The sequence below is a fragment of the Trachypithecus francoisi genome, unplaced genomic scaffold (genome assembly GCF_009764315.1).
Source record: "Trachypithecus francoisi isolate TF-2019V2 unplaced genomic scaffold, Tfra_2.0 Lachesis_group10, whole genome shotgun sequence".
In the NCBI taxonomy this organism is placed as follows: Eukaryota; Metazoa; Chordata; class Mammalia; order Primates; family Cercopithecidae; genus Trachypithecus; species Trachypithecus francoisi.
In genome coordinates, this window is record NW_022681455.1 from 85,285,529 (window position 1) to 85,300,742 (window position 15,214).

The window sequence follows — 15,214 nt, forward strand, 5'->3', positions numbered from 1 at the left end:
GCTCCCGCCCACACCTGGACCTGCCTTCTCTGCAATGGACTGGAAGACAGGGGCTGGTCTCCACACAGTTCAGCCATGGAGCGTCTTGTCTAGCATTTGCTGCCAGATCCCAAGGCATCTCAAACAGAAAAATGCTGGGTATAAAGAAAGGGACACAGCAAAAACTCTCAACTTTAAAAATTTAATTTAAAAGTATCAGTTAAAGAGGAAAACAGTTCAAAAAGTGCTTTTTAACCAGTTTATTTTAATTCAAAAAAAATGGAAATATATATTAATTTCCAAGTTTTAGCTGTAGAGCTAAAACTCTTGTTTTTGAGTCTAGTTCTACAGGCAACAGAGACTTTTTTTGGGGGGGGGCAAAAAACAACTCTTAATGATCATCTAAAACTTCAAGGTTTTGGTTACTACAGAATAAGGCAAGAACTTAAGACCCATGAAAGCTATCTTTGTGCATGATCCTTCTACTCCAAAAACAAAACAAAACAAAACAAAACAAAAACTCACACTATTTACAGTCGTCTTGCTTATAGCCATTGCACTCCAGTCTGGGCGACAGAGCAAGACTCCATATCAAAAAAAAAAAAAAAAAAAAATTAAGGACAAATTTGAAAACCCTGTAAATTCAGAATTTGCAAAGTTGCATATATTTTAAAATATATGGCCGGGCGCGGTGGCTCAATAATTTGGCAGTGATTTTCATTTTTTGCTATTGTTCTATAGTCACACTAACTCCTTTAAAATATTTCATTCGTTTTTAGAATATTTCATTATACTACATAATTATAATGACAAACGACAGTACCATAAATAAGTTTGGCATAAAAACAGCTGGCTCAGGAGGAATGCACAGCATACCTGTTGGAAAATTCAACCTTGCAAGATGAGACACCAGGAGAGAAGCCCCAGTGGTGAGTGCTGTCCCACCAGGTGCCTCAGGCAGGGGCACAAGCCACCTGAGCCTGCAAGGTAATTAAGTGGAGCTTGCATTTTTAAAAAAATCTTCCACTACTCTGTATTTATCTATTCTAAATGATTTATAATTCAGCACAAACTTGCTCATTGGGAAACTAGCTATGGCTATACGAGGCAAGAAAAGTAGAGTCTAATAGCAAGAAAGAAGTCTTCCAACATTTTGAAGACTGATCCAGAGACTAGTTGACGAAGACTCACCAGACTTCATCACTGGAGGGAACATAACAGGCATAATCTTATTCCCTGTGATGCCATGAATGAAGAGAAGGACTGGAGCCCCCAGAGACCTCCTGTCTCTCCCAGCCCAGAACCCCTTTCTCTGAAAGGACTGGTGAAATAGTTTTATTCTACACAAATTGATATCTCTCTGGGGAAATGATATGAGACATGCTTCAACTAATGTCCAGTGCCCCTGCCACCCACAGATGCTACCAGAAGGTAATGGGCATGTGCAGTGTACTCAGTGCGGGAAAGCCTCTTTAGGAAGGGCTGTGTCTACAACTCAAGTGAGAGTGTGTCCTACCAGAGCTATTCAGAGGCCACTGCTAGACAGAACAGTATGGGGCACCCAGGTAAACAGGAAGGAAAGGAGAAAAGCAAATGTGAGTTTACTCAACACGGAACATACTCTCTCAGAAGCATAGGCACAAAGTTATACCACTACTTTCCTAGAAATGCTTTCTAGCATGCTGGTGTTCATTTTATAAATGACACATGCTTTTTCTCATTTTTCTCTCAGTACATCACTTATATGCAGCATTTCTTATCTCTGTGAGAGTAAAAAGATGCTCTTTGATGGAGAGAAATCTGCATTTGAACCATTGATTATGCAATAGTGCATAATCACTCTCCTAATCCCAAAAATAACGTGGTTTAATGAGACCACGAGATGGGAGAGTGGGTTTCTTATGAAGCCCTTTCCTGTCCTTTCTTCCTTACTGGTGCAGCTGTCTTTCTATTACAAAAGTTTTAAGCAACAGAGACTCACTTTGCAAGCCAACCAGTAACTGTTAGGGCATGGGCATGTGACCCAATCACGGCCAATGAGACATACAGGAAATTGTCTGTCAGGGCATTTTTAGGATAAACTCTTCTTCTGGATAAATCTTCACCCCACTGTTGCTGCACTGGACATTGTCATTGGGAATCCAGTATCAAAGCTCTCAGGCACCAGGTATAAGCTAAGAAAATCCTTATAAAATTGGCCCCAGAAGCTTGACATTGTTGAGCCATTAAAACAACACTGGACTCCTTGATGTTGAAAAAAACAAACTTCTATTATCTTGGACACTGCAGGTCAAATATTCTGTTACTTGTGGCAAGAAAATCCTAATTCCATAAGCAAAAATAAAGAAGAAATGGAGCACAAATGCTTTCCTAAAACTTAGGATTTCTATGAACCACAGACTTTCAGAAAATATACACTTAGCAATATAGGCCTATACATGGAAGTACAGAAGCCGTATAACACACCTCACACCATTTTCCCCAAGAAAATGTTTGGAGCAATTGTAATATGTAGAATTGATCCTAAAAATGCAATTTATAAGGAAATACTAAAATGCAGTCTAGCTCTTTTCAATGGCTGCAGTGAAGGGGCATAATCTCGGCTCACTGTAGATTCAACCTCCCTGGCTCAAGTGATTCTCCCAGCTCAGCCTCCTGAGTAGCTGGAACTACAGGCATGGACCACCACACCTGACTAATTTTTATATTTTTAGTAGAGATGGGGTTTCACCATGTTGCCCAGGCTGGTCTCAAACTCCTAGGCTCAAGCGATCCACCAGCCTCGGCCTCAAAAAGTGCTGAAATTATAGGTGTGAGCCACTATGCCTGGCCAAATCATTTTAATATACTGTACTACTTAATGAAATCTAAATATTCAGAAGTCCAGCCTAAACATTTATAAAAATGTTGCAACTGCACTCTCATGCTAATAATGTAAATCATATTCACTGCAGATTTGATTAACGCCCGGAAGATGAGGGTTGTAATCCCGCAGGTGTCCGTCTGCTTTCCTGACTTTCCTTAGTGGCCTCTCTCTCAATATCTCTCAGAGTAGCTGGTCTTGGCATTTCACAGAAAGTCATTCAATCTCTCTCTAAAATTCTTTCAAAATTGGCCGGGCGCGGTGGCTCAAGCCTGTAATCCCAGCACTCTGGGAGGCCGAGACGGGCGAATCACAAGGTCAGGAGATCGAGACCATCCTGGCTCACCCGGTGAAATCCCGTCTCTACTAAAAAAATATAAAAAACTAGCCGGGCGAGGTGGTGGGCGCTTGTAGTCCCAGCTACTCAGGAGGCTGAGGCAGGAGAATGGCGTAAACCCGGGAGGCGGAGCTTGCAGTGAGCTGAGATCGGGCCACTGCGCTCCAGCCTGGGCGACAGAGCGAGACTCCGTCTCAAAAAAAAAAGAAACAAAAATTTTCACAAAGTTATCCAACTCATCTTTTAATGTTTTCCTTGAAGAAGATGAAATTGCCACCATCAGTCATGGTGGCTTACACTTATAATCCCAGCATTTTGAGAGGCCAAGGCTGAAGGATCACTTGAGGCCAGGAGTTCAAGACCAGGCTGGGCAATGTAGAGGGATCATCTTTCTAGTATAATATTATTAAATTTTTTAAATGCAACTATTTCACATATTTAGACACCTTTGTCACTATTGCTCTGTGGAAAGGCCTGTCTTGGTTTAGCAGAACTCCACAGGATGCCCTTTTATTTGATAAAGTGGGAAATACTGGGATCTGGTAGCTCATTCATCTAACTGCTAAAATAATACCACTCATGCGACACTTGGATTATTAACTTTTCAAAGAATTTGAAAGCCAAAAAAAATCCATTTAACACTAAAGTTGAAAGTAATTTAAACTGTTTCACATTAAGAAAGCCTGTCAAGGCAGGGTGCAATGGCTCACGCCTATAATCCCAGCACTTTGGGAGACCTAGACGGGTGGATTACCTGAGGTCAGGAGTTTGAGACCTGCCTGGCCAACATGGTGAAACCCTGTCTATGTTAAAAATACAAAAATTAGCTGGTTGTGGTGACACACACCTTCAGTCTCAGCTACTCTGAAGGCTGAGGCAGGAGAACTGTTTGAACCCGGGAGCGGAGGTTGCAGTGAGCTGAGACCATGCCACTGCACTCCAGCCTGGGGGCGGAGGGGAGAAGAGAGAAAGAGAAAGGGAGAGGAAGGAGGGAAGGAGGGAAGGCGGGAAGGAGGGAAGGAAGGTCACAATCCTGTTGTGCTGTAGGTGTTCATGTTCCAGCTTTTTGCCAAAAAACAAAGACATCCTTTCTGCATTACAAACTATTCCCTGACCATGTCACAATCTCTGTTGCATGCATTAAAGCTTTTCGGGTGATGATAGAAAAGGGTGTGTTTTGTTTTATTATTATGGCCTTCAAAAGAGTAGCAAGTTATTCTGCTGTACTTCCAAAAACTGTAGCTGGGAAGAACAATAGAGCAGAAAATTATTTTCAAGGACTCAGAAAACAAATGTATGGTACGTACTACACGTTGTCTGTTAAAATAGCCAACCATGGTGAAATCCCTTTGTGGGGAAAAGTAGGAATTTTTACCAATGCAAACGTAATGCTACTTCTCTGGGTATAACCACAGTAACAATGGCACAGAAAAAATATGTCAGAACCAGAGGAAAAATGGGGTTATATGCTCTGAAAATCAAAGCCTCCTATGCATTCTTACTCTGAGAGTGCCTAGAAATAAGAAGGTGAGTTTCATCGATAGCAGCACGAAATGTAGAGTGGGAAAAGCAGGAGGAAAGTTCTAGTAGTGCCCCAAGCTCAGTGGCCCACACTGGTAACCCTAGAACTTTGGGAGGCCAAGGTAGGTGGATTTCAGGAGTTCAAGAGTTTGAGACAAGCCTGGGCAACATGATGAAACCCTGCCTTACCAAAAAAAAAAAAAAGGAGAGAAGAAAAAAGAAAAGAAAGAAAAGAAAGAAAAAAAAAAAAAAGAAACTTCTAGTAGCCACAGAAGTCAGTTGCTTTGACGATGGGATATGATGTCAGAATTTCAGGAGTAACAGAAACAGCAGGAAAGCAGGCAGACAGATGGCAGAGATGTTTGCTGGAACCCTCAAGCCCTAAGAAAGAGTCTTGAATATGTTAACATCACTTTTGAACACTTTAGTGACCACAGCTCTCAGTCTGTGAGGAAAAGTCCTGCAGGCCATTGAGACTGGTGTGACAGACTGTCCTGCTCTGGGAAATGTGGAAGGGCTAAAATGGAAAAGCCTAGGTAGGGATGGTTTGGCTTCCCTGGGCCACATTGGAAGAATTGTCTTGGGCCACACATGAAATACACTAACACTAATGATAGCTGATGAGCTTAAAAAATGCAAACAATCTCATAATGTTTTAAGAAAGTTTACACATTTGTATTGGGCTGCACTTAAAGCTGTCCTGGGTCACCTGCAGCCTGCCGGCCGAGGGTTGCACAAGCTTGGCCTAGGGTTTCTTGATGACATGAAAACTGTGATAGAGCATTCAAGCCCAAAGCACTGTTTTTTCACAATAGTTTTGGAGAGTAACCAATTCGCATTTTCTGCATGGTTGTTCAGGTATCACAAGAAAAGAACCCCTGCGAAGGCGCCAGCTTCTGGGACAACAGCATAAGTCATGCCTTCAACTTCCAGTCCTCTGCAATGAACAAGGAGAAAACAATCATGCTTCCTGTGGCCACCATGATACCTTTATCACAGCCCATGGGCCACGGAGTGACTCGGGCCCTGTCTGGCTCTTTCTTAAAATGTGCATTTTCACAGCACATGGGGGCAGTTGCCAGTGACGCTTGCTACTTCCCAAGGGAGCACTGATGCATTTCTAATACCAGAATGAAAACCAATACGAGACCATGGAGAGAAGTGACTTCTCAAATGCTAGTGCCTTGCAGATATTGTGGCTTAATCTGTTTTTTTAAGAGACAGAGTCCTGCTCTGTCACCCAGGCTGGAGTGCAGTGGCGCAACTTTGTCTCCTGCAGTCTTAACCTCCTGGGCTCAAGCACTAATTCTCCCACCTCAGCCTCCTGAGTAGCTGGGACCGCAGGCAAGTGTCACCACACCTGGCTAATTTTTGAAACCATTATTTGTAGAGATGGAGTCTTGCTAACATAGCAAGGCTGTTCTTGAACTCCCAGCCTCAAGCGATCCACCCACCTTGGTCTCCCAAATCGTCAGGATTACAGTCATGAGTCATGGCACCCAGCCATAGACTAAATCACTGTCCTAGTTGTGACCTCAGGACACCTCAGATTTGCCATGTCAGAGTTTGCATGGTCATCTGGTTTAATGATGATTAAACTGCTGTTGAAGATGCTTCATAGCAGTTCTTAAATTACCATGATGAGACATTAGCAATCGAGGCCCTCAAAGAGTTGCCCCAAATAAGTATAAGACAACAGAGCCTCTCACCAAAAAGATTCCCTCAGACTCATTTAAATACAGAAGGTGGTCGGGTGCAGTGGCTCATGCCTGCAATCCTAGCATTTTGGGAGGTGAAAGTGGGAAAACTGAGCCCAAGAGTTGAAGACCAGCCTGGGCAAAGTAGTGAGACTCTGTCTCTACAAAATGTTCTAAAATTGCCCAGGGAAGGTGGTGCATGCTTGTAGTCCTAGCTACTCAGGAGGCAGAGGTGGGAGGATCCTTTAAGCCTGGGAGATGGAACACAGGAGGCTGAGGTAGGAGGATCCTTTAAGCCTGGGAGATGGAGGCTGCAGTGAGCTGTGATTGTGCCCCTGTGCTCCCACCTGGGTGACAGAACAGAAGTGCCAGCCTAATGTCAGTCCTTAAAGGACAGGGCCAACTCAGGTATTTCTACATCACCATGAAGAACTCACGGGGGTGGTGGGAGGAAGTAGATACTCAAGTCATCTTTTTCAGAAGTTATCACCTGTTTGTTCCAGAAAAGATTAAAATGAGGCATCCCTCTCCTGTTTTCTTCTCCCCCAAACTCCTCCACAGTTTTTTTTTTTTTTTAAGATTCCAGAGCAAAAACAATAGCAGAGTTGTCATGGTCACAAATAACTGATGGCCACAAATGCATGATTATCAACATAAGATCATTTATATTTTAAAGTGGGGTGTACCAAATTAGTAAAACATGCATACACAAGTCAACAGAGGTTGCTGTAGAGATGGTCAGCTATACTGCACCCAGTTTTATTGTTTGTCATTGCTTGGAAGTACATTCACTGTAATTCTCATCTTCCCAGAGTGCTAAAACATGCATGCACACACACAGGCTAGACAACAGTCGAGTGTCATGTTCCTATAACATTTAGGTGATGCTCTTATTTCATCTGTGCTCTTGGAACCATGAAAACTCAGAGCTGCAGGAACTCTCTGTTCAGAGTATTATTCAACTCATTACTTTTATAGCTGTAGAGAATGAGGTCAAGGCCAGAATGGAGGCTAGGAGGAGGGTCCTTCCTGTTAGGAAGCAGGCAACAGAGCAGGAGGTGAGCATTGCGTAAGCCGGCATTACCTCCTGAGCTCTGCCTCCTGTCAGATCGGTGGTGGCATTAGATTCTCATAGGAGCACCAACTCTATTGTGAACTGTGCAGGTTCTTCTTATGAGAATCTAATGGCTGATGATCTGTCACTGTCTCCCATCACCCCCAGATAGGACAGTCTAGTTGCAGGAAAACAAGCTCAGGGCTCTCACTGATTTTACTTTATGTTGAGTTGTACAATTATTTCATTACTTATTACAATGTGTTAATAATAATGAAAATAAAGCACATAATAAATGTAATGTGCTTGAATCATCCTGAAACCATCCTCCCCAGTCCCCGTCCATGGAAAAATTATCTTTCATAAAACTGGTCCCTGGTGCCAAAAAGGTTGGGGACTGCTGATCTAGAATAACTAACTGATTTCTAGAGTTTACCCTACCCACATAACTCACTCCTTTGAATGATAGCAATACATTTCCTTTCTTCACTTTTAATTTACTTTATTTTTTGAGACAGGGTCTTAGTTACCCAGAATGGAGTGCAGTGGCACCATCTTAGCTTATGGCAGCCTAGAACCTACTGGGCTCAAGCAATCCTCCTGGCTCAGCCTCCCAAGTAGCTGGGACCACAGATGCATGCCATCATGCCTAGCTAAAATTTTTTTTTTGTGGTAGAGATGAGCTCTCGCTATGTTGCCCAGGCTGATCTCCAACTCCTGGGCTCAAGCGATCCACCTGCCCCACCCAAAGTCCTGGGGTTCCAGACATGAGCCACCAGGCCTGGCTCACATTTCCTTTTCTTTTTTTTTAAAGCTTATGAATATGAATATAATCATATTCATTAGAACTGAAAAGTGAAATGTAGTTTTCTTTTCTGTAAACAGATAAAATTGCTTTTAGGTATATGTTTGAAGAAAGGGTGTGGCTCTGGAGAGAAGATCTAGCTAAAGGTACCCCTACTTCCTACAAGAACTTGGGCAATATGTCCAGCCTCCTGAGCAGCTGCTCTATCATCTGTGACATAAGAGTGATCAATACCACATCCCAGAGCGTTATCACAGAGGACAAATGAGAATCTACCTGAAAGCCCTTTGTAATTTCTGAAGTCCCATATACATTATTGCTTTGATGAGATTAGAGCAGTGTACATTTTAAAATAATTATTAAAGTATTTTGGTGACTTATGCTTGTAATCTCAGCACTTTGGGAGACCAAGGTGGGAGGATGGCTTAAGCCCAAGAGTTCCAGACCAGCCTGGGCAACATGGTTAGACCCTGTTTCTACAAAAAATACAAAAATTAGCCAGGCATAGTGGTGGATGCCTGTAGTCCAGCTACTCAGGAGGCTGAGATGGATGGGTCACCTGATCCTGGGAGACTGAAGCTGCAGTGAACCATGCTCATGCCACTGCACTCCAATCTGGACCACAGAGTGAGACCCTGTTACCAAAAAAAAAAAAGAGTCAAAGTCAAAGGGAAAGGAAGGGAAGGGAAGGGAAGGGAAGGGAAGAGAAGGGAAGGGAAGGGAAGGAAAGGAAAGGAAAGGAAGGAAAAGAAGGGAAAGGAAGGGGAAAAATGAGGTTAAAGCTGGAGAGAGGGGCAGGAAAGGCAGTAGTGTTACCAAAATAACACAAAATTTGCTGGCTTCAGAACAATTTCCTTTTGGGAAGAGAACAATCCTCTCTACCTCTGCCCCATTACCAGCTGGGCACAGAGAAGCCTACTGCCTGGGAAAGAGAGAAGCAGAAAATAACCTCAGCCAGATTAGTGCTATAGAAAACCAAGACCAAAATGTTGTCAGGTTCTAGGGTAAGAAGAAGCAAGATTCCAGAGCTCTTCAGAAGTTAGGACGTAGATTTTCTATGGCAATGGGAGAAAAACTGGATGGTCCCTTGAAACCCTGGTTTCAAACGTTGTTCATTTTTAACCATACCAAAAAGCTATATTTACACTTAAGTTTTCTTCTATGGTGTTGTTACATATTGTTTTTACCATTTCCTAGAGTAACTAACACAGGCAGTGATCAGATCAGTGGGGTGGCTGGTGAATGCATGTGGACCATGACCAGCCACGCATTGCATTCTATGGAAACTTTAACTGAAGATCCAGAAATAGTGAGGGGTTACATGCCATTTCTGTAAAGGTCACCCATGTGCTACTCATTTTCCCTGCTTTTCTACTCCCCCTTCTTGTTTTCATCCACCTTTCTCTCTTTATAATTTCTGTATCTCTCTCCCCATCACCTTATTACACTGAAAGAATGAGCAATTTTTAAAAGGTGCAAGAAGAAAAAGTTTAAAAACATATAAATATGCATGCTGACATCCATTTTTGTCCAGTTAAAGGAAACTTTTTTTTTTTTTTGTAAGATGGAGTCTCGCTCTCTTGCCCAGGCTGGAGTGCAGTGGCACGGCCTCGGCTCACTACAAGCTCTACCTCCCCAGTTCATGCCATTCTCCTGCCTCAGCCTCCTGAGTAGCTGGGACTACAGGCGCCCACCACCACGCCCGGCTAAGTTTTCGTAGTTTTAGTAGAGACGGGGTTTCACCGTGTTAGCCAGGATTATCTCGATCTCTGACCTGTGATCCACCCGCCTCAGCTTCCCAAAGCGCTGGGATTACAGGCGTGAGCCACTGTACCCGGCCCAGTTAAGGAAACTTTTTAAATGATGAGGTTTATGTTGGCACACACCCAAAGAAACAAACAACAACAACTATGAAAAACTTATAAGGATTTCACATGATGGATTATCTTTTTTTTGGATTTAAAGAATTATACAAATCCAATAGTGTTAAAAGTAATAAGTGTATGTATGTGGATTTTTTACAATCCATGTTCCTGTCGCTTAGTACCTAGGATTAGAAACTTATCAAGGCGGCTTACCAATTCGCCTTTCCCGCAGTTCCTGTAGCGGTGCCTGGGCCACAGGCCTGGCACTTCTGGCTGCTAAGAGTGTGCGCAGGGTGTGCAGGGTGGTCCCATCTCCTGCGGCCTGGAGGCTGTGGCTGCAGCATGGCTGGGCACAAAAGGAGACAAAGCTTTTGTTGATTTCCTAAGTGATGAAATTAAGAAGGAAAGGAAAATCCAGAAGCATAAGACCCTTCCTAAGATGTTTGGAGGTTGGGAGCTGGAATTGCATGGGACAGAAGCTAAAGTAACGTGGAAAGTTGCCAGGGAAAAGATTACTGTCACTTTCAACATTAACACGGCATTCCATCAACATTTGACGATGAAAAGGAACTCTCGCAAGGACAGGAGGTTGAAGAACAGGAGCCTCAATTGACATCCACTCCCAATTTTGTGGTTGAAGTTATAGAGAATGATGGCAAGAAGGCCCTTGTGCTGGACTATTACTATCCAGAGGATGAGGTTGGACAAGAAGAGAAGGCTGAGAGTGACATTTTTTCTATCAGAGAAGTTAGCTTTCAGTCCACTGGCGAGTCTGAATGGAAGGACGCTAATAATACACTCAACACAGATTTCCTGGACTGAGCCTTATATGACCATCTAGTGGATTTCCTTGTGGACCAGGGGGTGGACAACACTTTTGCAGATGAGTTGGTGGAGCTCAGCACAGTCCTGGAGCAACAGGAGTACATTACTTTTCTTGAAGACCTCAAAAGTTTTGCGAAGAACCAGGAAAGTAGACAAACACTGAAAGCTGTAGTATTATGGCAGGTGTTAGCCAGTGAACCAATCCTACTCTGAAGCCAGACACATGTACTTTGAAATGATTATCCTAATATCATGGGGAAAAAATGGCAAATTTAAATAATTTCTTTTGCACTGTCATTTATTATCATTTGTTTTTTTCTGTAAAAATCCATTATTTCTAGATTTTGGTATAACATAATAGAAAATAAAATTGGTTTATCTCCTCCCCCAAAAAAGTTAAGGCAAAAGTTTGAATAATTACTGAGTCAACTAAGCTTCTATCTCAAGAAATGAGAAAAAGAAGAGTAAAGTACATGTGTAAAAGTTGGGGGAAAGCACTTCTGCTTGCGGCCAAGGTGGAGCAACAAGGACAAGACTTACCTCCTGCTTGAAACAATAGAGCCAGATAAAATACATGCAATGACAGTTTTCAAAACAGTGAACATCAGAAAATGAAGGGCAGTGGATACAAATGAGGTGAGCCTGTTAGCAGTGGCTACTCCGTCCAGGTCTGCAGCAACCTCAATTCTTGCCTCCTCAGAATAAAGAATTTGACTGATGAGCATAAGGCAGAGAAAGAAACCGAGACAAGTTTGAGATTAGGAGTGAAAGAAAATAAAGTACACTTGTAAGAAAGCCAGCTGGGCAACTTGAGAGATCAAATGCACCATTCACCCTTTCACTTGGGCTTTTAGACATTGTCATGCTTCTGGGGGATTGTGTCTCTTCTCCCCTGATTCTGCCATTTTCCATTACTCTGCATGTATACTCTGCCCATTTGCCCAACTCCTGAGATCTTATTGGGAAGCTGCAGATCACTGTCTTCACGTGTTTCTATCTATCAAGAGACTGCCTTTCCCGTGGGCCCACTGAGACCCATTAATTTTTACTTTATTTTTATTTTATTTGTTTTTGTTTTGAGACAGAGTCTTGCTCTGTCACCCAGGCTGGAGTGCAGTGGCGCGATTTCGGCTCAGTGCAACCTCCGTCTCCCAGGTTCAAGAGATTCTCCTGCCTCAGCGTCCTGAGTAGCTGAGATTATAGGTGTGCACAACCAGACCCAGCTAATTTTTGTATATTTAGTATGGATGGGGTTTCGCCATGTTGGCCAGGCTGGTCTCGAACTCCTGACCTGAGGTGATCTGCCTGTCTCGGCCTCCCAGAGTGCTGGGATTACAGGAGTGAGCCACCACATCTAGCCCAATTGCTATGATGTAACAATGGCCTGACCATCACCTGATGGTCACCTGACATTCCTGGGGGTGGGGAGTCTCTCTCATGTCTGCCTGACTACTTATTGCTCATGTCTGCCTGACTACCTACTATAACAAGTCCTAGGAATTTCCAGGTTCCGTGCCTTAACCTATTTTCCAGCCCACTGCTCAGGGAGGAGAACCCAGGCAGAGCCTGGCAGACTCCCCAAACTGAGGAGACAGAGCTGAGAGTCCAGAGAGACCAGCACAGCTAGAGTTCCTAAGACAGAGAATCAGAGACGAGACAGCTGCTGACAGAGAACCCTAGAGACTGGCAGAGGGTCCTCCCAGCATCTTCAGCAGAGTATCAATCACTGCATGTGTATGAAGACACTACTTGAGGCTGGGGCAAGAGCCATCCGAAAGGATTGTAGGAAACGGTGCTGAGCACTCACTCACACAGGGTGGGTAACAGTGGCTGATCTCGCCAGCCAAATTAGAAATGCTCATAATTCACAGGTCATTGGATACAGAACTCAACAAATCATGAAAACAAGATCTGAAAGGATCAAACTGTTGCTAAGAAAATAAAATGTGTCACACAACCAAAGCAATCTGCAGGTTCAGTGTAATCCCTATCAAATACCAGTGATGGCTGGGTGCAGTGGCTCAGGCCTGTAATCCCAGCACTTTGGGAGGCCGAGGAGGAATGATCTCTTGATCCCAAGAGTTCAAGACCACCCGGGGCAATATAGTAAGACATTATGTCTATGAAAAAATCAAAAAAATAGTTGGGTGTGGTGGTGCACAACTGTGGTCCCAGCTACTTGAGAGGCACTTACAGGAAGATCACTTGAGCCAGGGAGATTGAGGCTGCAGTGAGCCATGATCATGACACTGCACTCCAACCTGGGCAACAGAGTTAGACTGTGTCTCAAAAAACAAAAAATACCAAGGAGGCCAGGTGGCTCATGCCTGTAATCCCAGCATTTTGGGAGGTTGAAGTGGGTGGATCACTTGAGGCCAGGAGTTTGAGACCAGCCCGGCCATCATGGTTAAACCCCATCTCTACTAAAAATACAAAAGTTATCTGGGTGTTGTGGTGCACATCTGTAGTCCCAGCTTGTCAGAGGCTGAGGCACAAGAATCACTTCGACCCAGGGGGCAGAGATTGCAGTGAGGCGAGATTGTGCCACCGTGTTCCAGCCTGTGCAACAGAGTGAGACTCTGTCTTTAAAAAGAAAAAAATATGGCCGAGGGTGGTGGCTTATGCCTGTAATCCCAGCACTTTGGGAGACTGAGGCGAGTTGATGGTGAGGTCAGGAGATCAAGATCATCCTGGTTAACACGGTGAAACCCAGTCTCTACTAAAAATACAAAAATAAATTAGCTGGCCGTGGTGGCACTTGCCTGTAATCCCAGCTACTTGAGAGGCTGAGGCAGGAGAATTGCTGGGACCCGTGAGGTGCAAGTTGCAGTGAGCTGAGATGGCGCCACTGAACTCTACTCTGGGCAACAGAGCGAGACTCCGTCCTCAAAAATAAATAAATAAATAAAATAACAGAAATAGAAAAAACAATCCTAAAATTTATATGGAATCACAAAAGATCCAGAATATCCAGTCTGTCCCTGGATCTAAGGAACAAGACAATAAAAAAAGAGACTCCTAAAATCCAAGAAATCTTGAGCAAAAAGAAGAAAGCTGGAGGTATCACATTAAACCACATCAAAATTTATCATAAATCTATAGTAACCCAAGCAGCATGGTACTGGCATAAAAACAGACACATAGGCAAATGCAATACAGAATAGAGAGCCAACAAATGCATCCATGTATTTACAGCCAACTGATTTTCTACAAAGGTGCCAGAAACACACAACAGGGAAAGGACAGTTGCTTCAAAAAAATGGTCTTGGGGAAACTGGATATTCACATAAAGAAGAATGAAATCAGACCTTTGTCTCACATGAGACACAAAAGTCAAATCAAAATAGATTAAAGGCTTACATGAATGTCCTGAAACTACGAAACTACTAGAAGAAAACATAGGCAATAAGTTTCATGACACTGTTCTGGACACTGAATTTTTGAATAGGATCTCAAAGGCAGAAGCAATGAAAACAAAAATAAAATGGGATGACGTGAAACTAAAAAGCTTCTGCACAGCAATGGAAATAATCCACAGAATGAAGAGACAACCTACAGAATGAGAGAAAATATTTGCAATCCATGCATCTCTGAGGAGTTAATATTCCAAATATGTAGGGAACTCGACTCAATAGCAAATCCAATTCAAAAATGGGGCCATGGTGGTTCTTGCCTGTAATCCCAGCACTTTGGAAGGTAGAGGCAGGAGAATTGCTTGAACCCAGGAGTTCTAGACCAGTCTGGGCAACATGGAGAAATCCTGTCTCTACAAAACAATACAAAAAATTAGCTAGGCATAGTGGTTCATGCCTGTAGTCCCAGCTACTTGGGAGGCTGCCGTGGAAGGACCACTTGAGCTCAGGGGGTCGAGACTTCAGTGAGCCATGATGTAATCATGTCACTGGCATTCCAGCCTGGGTGACAGAGTGAAACTTTATCTCAAAAAGTGGGGGGCAAAGAACCAAATAGACTTTGCTCAGAAGAAGACATATAAATGGCCAATATGTCTATGAGAAAAATGCTCAACATCACTAATCATCAGCGAAATACAAATCAAAACTGCAATGAGATATCACCTCGCACCTGATGGAATGGCTATTATTGGAAAGGCAAAAGACAACAAGTGTTGGTGAAGACATGTTGAAAAGGCAACCCTTGCAGGCTGTTGGTGGGAATGTAAACTAGAGTAGCCATTATGGAGGCTACATATGGAAGAACGCATATGGAGGTTCCTAAAAAAGTTAACAAAAAAACCACCACATGATCCA

At 43.3% G+C, this 15,214-nt stretch overlaps 1 pseudogene; it reads left to right on the top strand.

The window, feature by feature from the left end:
• Positions 1–1,359: 1,359 nt before the first annotated feature.
• Positions 1,360–11,159, top strand: LOC117088581 (annotated as a pseudogene).
• Positions 11,160–15,214: the final 4,055 nt, after the last annotated feature.